Source organism: Opisthocomus hoazin, chromosome 5 (genome assembly GCF_030867145.1).
Source record: "Opisthocomus hoazin isolate bOpiHoa1 chromosome 5, bOpiHoa1.hap1, whole genome shotgun sequence".
NCBI classification, from domain to species: domain Eukaryota; kingdom Metazoa; phylum Chordata; class Aves; order Opisthocomiformes; family Opisthocomidae; genus Opisthocomus; species Opisthocomus hoazin.
In genome coordinates, this window is record NC_134418.1 from 28,030,853 (window position 1) to 28,043,030 (window position 12,178).

Genomic DNA, 12,178 nt, shown 5'->3' on the forward strand with positions numbered 1-12,178 from the left:
TTAAATAGCTGTGGTTAATAATGCAAGACCCTGTCTTATTCACCTGTCTTACTCACCTGAACCACCCTTCATCCTTTGAACTAGCGCATTACACCTAAGACTACCAATGCGGATGTATTTTACAAAATGAATTCAATGCAAAAAAGAACCGATACCGGACCACTCTGTGAAGGCCACCAGTAACTGCCACACAAGCCTGAACTCCTCCGATCACCACGCAAAGTAACCCTGGCCCACCACGACACGCACACCGGTGTCTGAGAGCAGCCCTGACAGTCAGTTTTTCCTCCCGAAGCGTTTCGAATGAGGCACGCTTCGCCGACCCAGCCAAGGAGGAGGGAAGCAAGGACGGCCACGCACATCTCCCCAGGCAGCACGGGCTTGCCGAGATAAGCAGGTAACGGGCAGGTGGTGGGATGCACACCTACCAAACCCCATCTGCGAGACCAACAGTGAGAGTGAGAGTAAGGTCTCAGTGTGCCCAACAGCAAAGACAAGCCACAGCCTGCGTGCCACGTCCTTGTGTTTTAAAGTATTTCATAGCTTAACATACTGAAAGGAAGGCTGCAGTAGGGAGAGATGAAAGGTAGGAACATCAGCAGATGACAATTTCTGATGTAAAGCAATATCTGACAGGACTGTGAGGAGTCTGCAGAGAGAAGTAAGTGACATGGATGGACAAGAAATACAATGCAAATGGAATTCAGTATTAACAAATGCGCACTGAATGCAAGCTTTTACACCAGTTATAAGATCTCACAGGATTTTTAATTAAACCATTAATTAAAGGCTCTAGAGAAGGACTTGGAACAGCTCAGCAAAAGTCTCTGATCAAGACAAGACACAGTTTAAAAAGCAGAAAAATAGAATGACAAATTCCATAGCCTTGCATGAACAGAATTGAGATGATGAATAACATCATCTAATACAAGTCTTCTAGAAGACAGCAGTGCAGACTCCTCTACAACAACATGCTGTGCTAGTCACCCCAAAAGGTGCCGCTAAGCCAGCCAGGGTTACCTGTTTCAGAAAGGGGTAACATGTCTGGCTCTGGGAACAGAAAAACCTCTCAAAATAAACTGCCTTCCTGAACAATCCCCATCTGCTGAAATACACTCAAGTATGATAAGACAGAAAACAATTTGGAAAAGGAAGTCTGGCAGTTTCTGTTTGCACATACAAGAGTGCATGTGTGTGTATAAATACAAACTAAAAAGAATTCCTGCAGGAAGCCATGGAAGTCAAGTATGGTGCATTTTATGTGAGGAAACACCAGGCACAGTTGTTCCATTTATGCAAGGTTTATTATTAAGATTGATTTATTGACAATCTTGAAGGCGTGGGTCTACCTCTAAACTTTACAGATCAAGATAAAATAACAGTGGAAGAGATTATCCCACAAAAAAACAGAGATGCTCCTGTTTTTTCCTCTGGAAACACCCAGCACTGACACCTTGTAGACCAGACCCTGGAAAGAGATGGACAGAGTCTGATCCACCCTGACAACCCCCACAGCCTCAAACAGCATGCAGGACACCATCTATATGGCACAGATGAAGCTTACTCCACAGCGGGTCTGGCTCTGGCACCAGGCAAAAGGAGCCCTGCTGAAACTGGAGCCAGCTTTAAACTGCAAGAAGGTAGAATTCGATTAGCTACAAGAAAAAAACTCCTTACTCCGAGGGTGGTGAGGCACTGGCACAGGATGCCCAGAGAAGCTGTGGATGCCCCCTCCCTGGCAGTGTTCAAGGCCAGGCTGGATGGGGCTTTGAGCAAGCTGGTCTAGTGGAAGGTGTCTGTCCATGGCAGGGGGGTTGCTGGACTAGATGATCTTTAAATGTCCCTTCCAACCCAATCCAAACCATTCTACAATTCCATGATTCTACCTGCCCTATAATCTCATCTTTGCCTTTCCTGGGTATCACTGACACAAAGCCAGCCTGGTTGGGAAGACAAAGAAGCACCAACCACATAGTTCCAAGAGCCAAAAAGAAACAAGATCCAGAAAGACAACCACACAGACAACCATAAGGCCCAGCACACTGCAGCCTCTGATCCTTGTGCGGCGAGAATGACAGCCCCACACAAACAGTACACAAGGGTCACTCGAGGAAAGGCTTAACTTTTGCAGAGCTGGCTACCACTCAGGAAGGGAGAGAAGCTCTCCTTCGAACACTCTCTAATCTCCGACCCACCTCATACATAGCTCTAGAATATGGATTTCGATGACCAGTGCATTTCCCATCTGGAGATTTGTCAGGCCTCACTGGAAGCCATCTACCCCAGCCACAGAGCCCTCCTCCTCCTCTTGTTGCTTCACACATAACAGACACAACAGGACCTTCTGCATAAACTGCACAAAGTTTACATTACTTCAGAAACAGCATACTCAGCATCTGGGAACGTACACATTCCTTAATGATTTTCTCAGTACTGTATGCGCTGCTAAAGACTTTTCAACCCCTTCAGCTTAGGAAGCATATATTTAAAGTCACATGTGGGCAAAGATCTATTTTCTCAGAGAACTAACGTCCTAGCTTAAAGCTTAGATAAATCAATAGCCCTTAAAGTATCTTGCTGCCCTCGAGACAAGTGCAGAAGAATTTCTGTCCAACTGAAGAAAAATAACGGTTTTATGCCTTTTTCTGCCATTTCGTAAGCCAGGCAAATCTGATAAATTTCTTTGTGTTCAATTAAGTGGTCTTTGGAGACCATCAAGATTTGTCACGTCATCTACCTTTCCATGCTTGGACAGCAACCGGTATTGCTGTCCAAGTCATTGCTCTTCCAGGACGTTAGCTCCTCCAGTGGGTAACCTCTGCCAGCTCACCCAAATCCTATTTTCTCCACAGGGTCTCCTTTTAAGAAGCGCCTTTGGCCCAAGACACAGGCCAAGGAGAAGTAACCCTGTCTATTCTGTGCGGTCCCATTCACTTTCTCCCCCTACTGAAGGCCCAGTCATCGTCTCTACCCAAACGGAAGACAAGGACTAGGTTCTCTTACTCTCCCAATATTAGTATCACTGAGAGGAAGCCCTTCAATGTGACAAAAGCCTCTCCATGCTTGAGAAAAAGCTCAATGGTTATCTTCCAATTATCCACCAAACTGCATTCAGATAATCCCCTGTGAGGGATGGAATACAAGTAATTACGATAACTCAGTAATTGTTCCAGTAAAGGTGCTACAGGAGCGCCACGCCAATGACAGAGCTGTGTACACACATCATCATTGTAAAATACTTACAGAGATGTACCTTGTAATTTCCCTCATTTCCTACCTGTTCCCACAGACCAGTGATTTACCAACACTTAACTAGTCTGCCTGGTTGGAAAACATGACTGTCCTCAGTGAAGGACAATCAAGTCCTCCGCAGCTTCCCCTAGAAGCTCATCAATTCCAGCCGTAGAAAGCACATTTCACTGCTAGCTGCTCCCCTCTACATCCACCTCTGGGCAGTGTAAGACTTTACTCTCTAGCAGACAAATCACTCCAGTTAACGGCTTGCAGAAAAAGATAAAGAGTTTCACAGCTATACCGAAGGTGACCACTTAAGACTTCTAAAGATCAGAGCAAAATAAAGACTGGAAGGGAGCAGTGTGCGTATAAAGACACCAGTTCTCCAACAACAGCCATCTGTACTCTAACATACAAGAGATTTGCTTGTCATGTAAGCCTACGATTAACGGTCTCCTGATGAAAACAGTAACTCTTTCAATTCAATTTCAATTCTTCCAGAACAGCCAAAGGTCTGTCCGTATTTTCAGGATGTCATTGAGGTGTCTGTGGACTTTTACACAGCCTGAAACAAAGAACAGCCACTTGCAAAGGAAGGATAGGAAAGTGCAATGTACAGTCTGACCACAAAACCTATGCTTCAGCTGTAATGAAAGGATGTTCCGGCAAGAAGCTGGGCAACGCAAAACAGAGCAGGACTCCGATGGGAAAACGTGTATCTGAATTCTGTGGAAAATTGTACATCACCACATTCCACATTTCACTGTGACAGCATCCTAGAGGGAGAGAGGGGGAAAAGCAGAAAAATGGGGAAAAAAGCACTGAAAATGAGAACATTTAGACTTGCCTGAAATCCCACCCACTGCAAGAACCTGAGATGCTCACAGATCTCAGGCCAAACACACTCCACAGAGGTGCCTGGCTAGCCCTTTCCAGAAACGGTGTGGAAGCTTGCTCTCTCCATTACAATGAGGTGAAAGTCTATAATATCTTCTACACAAATAATATCTTCTACACAGCAACTCTGCAGCAGCAGCGCTTGCACAAAAAGCAGAGGTAACTGGGACCATTTGCTCCCTTACATGAAGATGCTCAGAGCCCGACCTCTTGGAGGTAAGGCCCAGCCCTGAGACAGCTGTCTCCTGGAGACACTATGAGCCAAAGCTCCCCTTCAGACGAGCCACGTTGTGAAGGCAGGGCTCCATCAGAGAAGGTTAATCGGCAGAGATTGCATTAGGTGTTAGTATACAAATGTATAATAACCCAGCAAGTTAAAAACAGATTATTGTTCCCAACTGTGCCTTCCAGCACACTTTGCTCAATGGAAAGAAAACGAAAATCTAGAGTTGTTGCATTTTATTAACCTCTGCAGACTCACTGCAATCGTAATTGGGCAGCCTAGCTGCTCAGAAGAGTATTCCAATGACTCAATTGCACTGCAATACAAATAAAAATATCTGCATAAAGAGGGCTGCAAAGTACTAAAAATTAAGACCTAATTAAGTTATACATTTGTGCATCATTGCCCTCTCTATTAGCGTTTGGAAAAACTGAAAGCAACATGCTATTATACATCATGTGCTATTATTCACATAAGTGTCTAAATTACAGAGTTTGGGAGATACTAGTTATGTGCTTATTAAAAAGTCATTTAATTCATCATATAATATACAGACTTCTTTCGAGACTGAAATAGGAAACATGAAAGCAGCATCTGAATAGCAATTCTCAATCAGAAATTATTTCTGCTGCCGTAACAACAGTTTTTCCCTCCAGATTTTGGTGTCCCTTCTCACACCGAGCAACAGCAGGGGCTGGAGGAGAGTTTCTGAAGTCTGATTCACAGTCTTCGCATTTACTTTCTTTTTAAAAAAAAATAATAATAAAAAGGCATGCTGAGTACAAACTGTGAGAGGAGTTCACAGCTCCTCAGAAAGCTGTATAGAATTGCTGATATAAACCAAATGAGAACAAAGTTAAAGGACACGAATAAATCAGGTTTAGCCTGAATGTTTAGAGCAGAAGCTCTTGGGGGGGGAGTAAGGGGCGGGGGTAAATATCCACACTGGACAGAGCAGTGATACAGGACCGATTATTTCAGAAGCAGAGGACATCCTCGGATGTGCAAAATACCGTTAGACATGAGGATACAATCAACTTAGTCTTTGCAGTGGACACTACAGAAGCCTTGGCCCAGCTTGCACACACACATATGAAGATGTCACGTAGCCATCAATCATGTGGCCCTTAATGAAGCCCTGCTGATGCTTCACACCCAGCTATCTCTCTTTGTTTTTCTTCCTTATCCTTTTCACCTTGTGCCTAATTGATTACAAGCTTGGCTGCCACTGGAATTTGTTCAGCTTCACGGTATGCCAGTTCGGAGGGGAGCACCGAGGAGGGGCTCTGGTGGCCGTGCAGAGCAGTCAGCCCCAGCCAGGGCCACAGCACCCCGGCAGCCCCATCGAGTGCCCGGTGACTGATCATAGAATCACAGGTTGGAAAAGACCTCTAAGATCATCAAGTCCAACCATCACCCCAACACCACCATGCCGACTAAACCATGTCCTGAAGTGCCACATCTATGTGTTTTTTGAACCCTTCAGGGATGGCGACTCCACCACTTCCCTGGGCAGTCTGTTCCAATGCCTGACCACTCCTTCAGTAAAGTAAGGGCACCCCAGGGCAGCTGACCTCCGGCCCTGCACAACCAGCCGCTTTTCAGTGAAACTCTTCCCACCCTGTGAATGCTAACTTCCAAAACCCAAATTTGGGATTTTATCAGCTCAGCTTTTCAGAATCCATTTAACGTCAGAAACAGCTGTCTAAGCACTCCCTCCTCTGTCCCCCAAAGGATTTCACAGAGCATCAGGGAGACAGAAGAAAACTTCCTCTCAGAATTTAAAGTGTTTTTAATTATAAATATATATTCAAAACAGGCTAAAATATTTAAAAGAATTCCTAAACTGTGGTTTGTTTCATGTGAAGGGATTTATGTCTCTTTATCATAGAAACCACAGCTGTTAAGTTAAAACAGTGTCTGATACTCTGTTTTTCTTCTCATCATTATTCCTTCAACAGCAATTCACATTAACCACAGTGTATCTTTTATCTTAACAGTTGATAAGAATTCCTGAAGTACTAATTTATACAGCTTCTACTTGAGTTAAGCAGGCTATTACCATCTTCATGTCAGACACAGATAAACCGCAGCTGCCCCAAAACTGCATGACACCGAAGTCACATAAGCAACATCTTTCCCAAACTGCTCTTTTAACCATTAAATATGCATGTCCTCAGTTAGAAACACCAAGCAGAATGGAGTCCTCCTCCACAACCAGCTTTTACAACCAAGGATGCCAGACACTGCTTTTGTAACAGTAAGAGATAGCACCAACTTACACTGTGACTGGCTCAAGAGCGATGCAGCTTATAGAATCACAGAATGGTTTGGGTTGGAAGGGACCTTAAAGATCTTCTGGTTCCAACCCCCCCGCCATGAGCATGGACATCTTCCACCAGACCAGGTTGCTCAGAGCTCCATCCAGCCTGGCCTTCAACACTTCCAGGTAGGGGGCATCCACAGCTTCTCTGGGCAACCTGTGCCAGTGTTTCACCACCCTCATGGTGAAGAATTTCTTTCTAATATCTAATCTAAATCTGCCTTCTTTTAGTTTAGAGCTGTTCCCCCCTGTCCTATCACTACACACCCTTGTGAAAGGTCTCTCTCCATCTTTCCTGTAGGCCCCTTCAGGTACTGGAAGGCTGCTGTAAGGTCACCCCGGAGCCTTCTCCAGGCTGAATAGCCCCAACTCTGTCAGCCTGTCCTCGCAGCAGAGGTGTTCCAGCCCTCTGATCATCTTTGTGGCCCTCCTCTGGACGTGCATCCTTCAGTTGTCTTCTCCATGTACTCTTACTGCTTGGTCCCAGTGATATGGGCTTGAAGCTCTTGAAAAAGAGCACAAATCTAGAACTACATACTATATTTAGCCTGAATGGGGTCTTTGAAGATTTCCAAGTCAGACTTCTTCTGGATTCAACAACTAGCTCGTGGAAGCGCTACCAGCAGCACCTTGCTTGCATCCTTGCAGATGAGATGGCCATGCCTACAGCTAATCCCCAAACTTATCCTAACTTCTTTGCCTTAAATCTTCAGAAGCAGAGGAAGGGAAAAAAATAAAAAGTCTGGAAAGATATGGAACAGAGAAAAGCTAAAAATTTTCCTTTCAAACTTGTTTTCTTTTGTTTAGACCTGTCTTACTGTAAGTTAATTTAAAACCAAAAACCCACAGAAAAAAAAAAAAGAACTTTTACATTATGAAAGGGAAGAGGTTGGAACAGAACAATTCAATATTAATGCTTTTAAAGAGTTGAACGGGAAATGAATGAAAAGCAATCCTTCACCACAAACACGTGGTGGTTCCCATATAAATGTACTGATGCACCACAACCTTCACCAAACTTCTAACTGCCCATGTTTCAAGGCATCAGGTAAGTTTAGAAAAGAAGTCGTCTCTTTTTACTCAAGAACGCCTAGAAACTTACGTTTTCATCAAAGTCTTCTCATTTCAACATCAAGAGCCCCGGCTCAGAGCAAAGAAGACTTCTCCAGTACAGTGCAGCCTCTCAATGTTGCAAACGAGCTGGTGGGCTTTCCCCTCCTCGCTGGCCGAAGAGATCCCTCCTGGGAGAAGAGGATGATGACACACGTAAGCAACTTCAACCAGCTATTTTCTATGCTACTCTTTCTGGTTGTCATGCTAACGGCCAGATTGATAAAAGGTGTTGAAGGCAGCTAAAGGCACTCTGGAAAAACGTAATGCCCCAGCAACGTGAGCTGGGACTCCAATGTGACTGGACGCGTTTGCAAACCCAGCCCGGAACACAACGCCCATTGTAAAACGTGGCTATCCTGACAGGGCAGAGGAGAAATGCTCCCAAGCATGCTACTGAACGTCTGTGTCAGCTCAGGCTGCCAGGCCGCTAATTCTCGCTGTTTATAAGTTTTAAACAATCTGTTGGCTAGTCTTTCAAGGAGAAACAGCCTGGCACTGACTCGAGGTCACTTACAAAGTCTTTCCTTGTCTTAACCATCTATAATAAAAGAAGAGCTAAGCCGCAAGTAAACAATCAAAAAGCCAGACGGATTTCCCTCGTGCCAATTCCTGGACATCACGCAATCCCTGCAGATGTATCTGCCATGCTAGTTATCATCTGCATGACCAAACACTAGCTCACAGCTGGCACTCGTAACACCAGTGCTAACAACCGAGGTGGAGAAATCTCCCCAGGGCCTATGGGAAGTGATGCCTTAGGGACACCAACATCTCAAATCTGTGACTCAGTAAGAAAAGACAAATGTATGTCTATTTTACTATGAACTGCACAACATTAGTCGAGCCACCTCCCTCCCCTTTTTCCCCCAAAACACATTAGCACAGTTACCAAATATTTAATATATGCAGCAATCCTTACATAAACTAGACATCAGAGCACAAGTTAAATTCCCCAGCACTACCAACGCAGACAGATCCTTTCATGCAGCAATGCGGCTGCGTAGGGAACTGAAGGCAGGCACCTTCACGGCACAAATCCGCAACACCCGTACTCCTTTGTTCTCATGTTTTGCCACACGGTTGCCTTAGCAATGTAAATCATCTTACTGGTCATTAAATACTATTTTTCCATATAATGCTAAAACTGTTCCACAATAAAGTGGGTTTCTAACTACAATGCTTTCCCTAAACAACACTAAAACCACTACTCAAGGTAGGCAGTTTGGTATGACCAAAGGATTTAAAAATAAAATGAAAAGAATTTAACAGCAACCTTAATTATTTGTTTTGCCAGAAAAAAAAATATCAGAACCTGTCAGCCACGTTGAAACTTTCCCATTCATTTGAAGTGGGGAAAAAATTGTACATCAGGAAAGGTTTTATTAATCTTTCTCTATATTTCTGGTCACACAGGAACACGAGTAATGCTGCTACAGGTTACCCATGGTGGACGGAGGTGTTCTGTCCTGGTTGCAGTTAGAAGGTATGTCTGTACAGAAAAACCTCAAATAACATTGCACATTTACATTTTCTTTGGCAGGGAGCAAACCACAAAAAGGGAGATGGAGGAGAGATGTTTATGGCCCAAACTGCCAAGACAGACTGAAAGAGGTCCAAACGGTACCCGTGCTTACACCTCCTCTGCTCTGTGCCACAGCTTCCCTGCCTCTACCCCCTTTTCATCATGTACAAAACCCACCAGTAATCTTCCGCTGCTCTGTTCCTGCCTTCAACACAAAGCCACACATTTTCTGGACGCTGCTCTGTATCAAACTCACTGCAGTCAGTAAGCGATTGCTCAAACCTTCTGAGTCCAAAGACAGCTACCCTCCTTCACAATATACTGCAGCCTATACTGGGGAGGGGGGAAAACAAAAAAAAAAAGCAAAGTCAATAAATCTTTAGCTTGGGGTAATTTTGTCTTGTGCTTTACAGCTTCTTTATAGCAAGAAATATATTCTTGCAATAAAGACGAGCTACTTGTCAAGAGTGAACGTTTTCAACTAAAGAATATCTTGACCTCAATATTTCACCAGTCCAATTCAGTCTCCAGTTTCCTCTCATCAGACAAGTTGTTTCTCTTGGTTCTTGGATATATATCAATTTTAAAGAAGTACCAGCTGAAACATTAGGACTAAAAGTGCACATCTGAAAAACAATATCCTGAAACTACAAAGGTCACACTGGCTGCCAGGAAAGAGCATTGAAAACGCGCTCTAACTTGGCTGGTCCTTAGACACTGTCAGCCTCAAGCCAAACCAGTTGAGAGCCAGATACCTTAAGCAAAAGCAAAGCTGTCTCTGGCTTGCGCTCTTCAGGATGCAAATGACTCAACATCAAGACGTTGCAGTACGTGGGGATGGAGAAGGCGTGCATTCATATGAAGAAAGTGACATGCCTGTCAAACATGATTCAAGCCCCACTTCCATCAGTGGGAAGTACTTCAGCCCATCTATCCTATTAGCATCAGCCGGCCAAAACCAAAGTTCTGTAGGCATTAGAGTACTGCTTAAAATACAAAAGCAAAGCCAAAGAATCAGACATTGCTAAGCCAAATGGACAAAATATTTTTCTGGCTGGTAAAAATGTTTTCCCAGAGCATCAAAATCCCTGTCACAACTTAATAGCAGCATCCCAAACCATTCACAGGTCTTTTGAGGATCTTGGAAACAACATCTTTCACAGACATAAGCATACACAAAGCCATATTTAAGTCCCGACTACAAGCGACCCAAAGTTAGCATTCCTCCTCACGGTCAGTCTTACCGTACTCACCCCAGTTCCAATGAGTTACTTAGAAGCAGCACACCACGCATCACTACCGAGGGTGGCAAATGCCTGCCTTTAGAGAAGAAAAGCCTATTTCCTACATTGCGCTGAGTCTAACAGAGGACAGAGCTTACTGCCTGAATAACAGGTTCACCAATGACTCTTCTACAAAACCTCAGATTGCTGCCATGAAGATTTTCAATGCAGCAGAGCCATCCCTCATCCCTGCTCTAATATCCTCCCTGTCTACCCTACAGACGCACCTTCACTCGCTATGCAGGTCTGCAAGAACGAGGAGTGACGCTACGGGGATCACTGCTCCCGGCCTTTGTGGGACGGAGATGGAAGAGGCAGTTTCTAACTTACCTACCACAAACTGGGGAAGGCTGGTAGCAGGAAACTCCTAACACTGCTCCTAGGACTGCTCGCCCTTCCCCAGCGCTATGATCAAAGATACAATCACTTACCCACAGTAGGGCTACACTGACATTTAAAAAAACAGAGGAGGGGAGATGGTGTTTTGTATTTTTAAGCAAGACAACTATAAAACACAAACGAAGCCCCAAACCTGGGGGGCTTCAGGTTACACACAAACTGACTATGAACTAAATTCAGGTAACGATAAAAATTAATTAATAGAAACATATTATGCAACCTTCTCTCTTTAACGTACTGTTGTTACAATTATGCATGCAGTAAAGTCCTTGCCAAAGCCTTTGCAGCAAGCAGAGAAAAATTAAAACTCTGCTGCTGCTTTGTGAATCCACCTCCCGGTAAGAACCAAGAGGCCAAATAAGAAGCTGCACCCACAGTCTGGGAAACTGCGTAGCCACGAGCGGTCCAAAGCCCAGGAACTGCAGAGCACTCTTCCTCTCTCCCAGGCTGAGTAAGCCAGTCCAGTCATCCTTAGTGCCACTTCCAAGGACAATTAGCAAAGCCTGATTTCAATTAGCTTTTCCAGAGCCATGAGCACAAAGTGTACTGTATAGCTTCAGAAAGAAAAAGCGTGATAAAAAAGACAAACTGAGGTGGAGCTGGAAAGGAAACTGGGAAAGATCAGGGAAAACAAGAGACAAGAAATCCCAGAGCATCTCCCCACAAAATGCTGGGTACAACTTGGGGCAAATCCAATGAGTGTGTTCAGAACGACGAGCCTTCTTATACTGAGTTGGGTTTAAAATTATCTTTCTCACTTCTCGTTATCAAAACAATCCATTTCTTCCTAAATAAGACTTCTACGGTACACTATGAAATGGCTTGATACATCTACGTGTCTACAACATCTTATTTAATACTGGCAAGATTAATGCATCTTTTGCGCAATCCTAACTTCTGGTTGCCAAAGTTTGTGGCAATTCCACATCACCACTCTTCCCCAGACTAGGGGTTTCCTTTGCTCTTTTGCTCTTCAGCCTATTATTTCCCCTTTAGCCAGACCCTTAACTACTTTGCAACTCTAATGACCTGCTCTACTAGTTTAGAGTTTCCCACTTTGTGCCACAATAGATGTTTTAGCAAAGACCAGATAAAATCAATATATTTATCCTAACTCACATTTTAAGGTGGGGACAAAAAAAAGGGGGGGGGGGATCATTTACTCTGGCACAGTCTACCTATGG

General features: G+C 44.2%; 1 protein-coding gene across 7 annotated transcripts in view; it reads right to left on the reverse strand.

Annotated features, from left to right (window-relative positions):
* Positions 1–12,178, reverse strand: part of APBB2 (amyloid beta precursor protein binding family B member 2) — a 196,126-nt gene that overhangs the window by 169,190 nt on the left and 14,758 nt on the right. For 6 of the 7 annotated variants that reach the window (XM_075420730.1, XM_075420738.1, XM_075420736.1 and 3 more), the window contains exon 2: positions 7,780–7,918. The exons of the other annotated variant lie outside the window; for it this stretch is intronic. The gene's annotated coding sequence lies outside the window, so the exon portion shown is untranslated. The remainder of the gene's footprint in view (positions 1–7,779; positions 7,919–12,178) is intronic. 7 annotated transcript variants of the gene reach the window in all.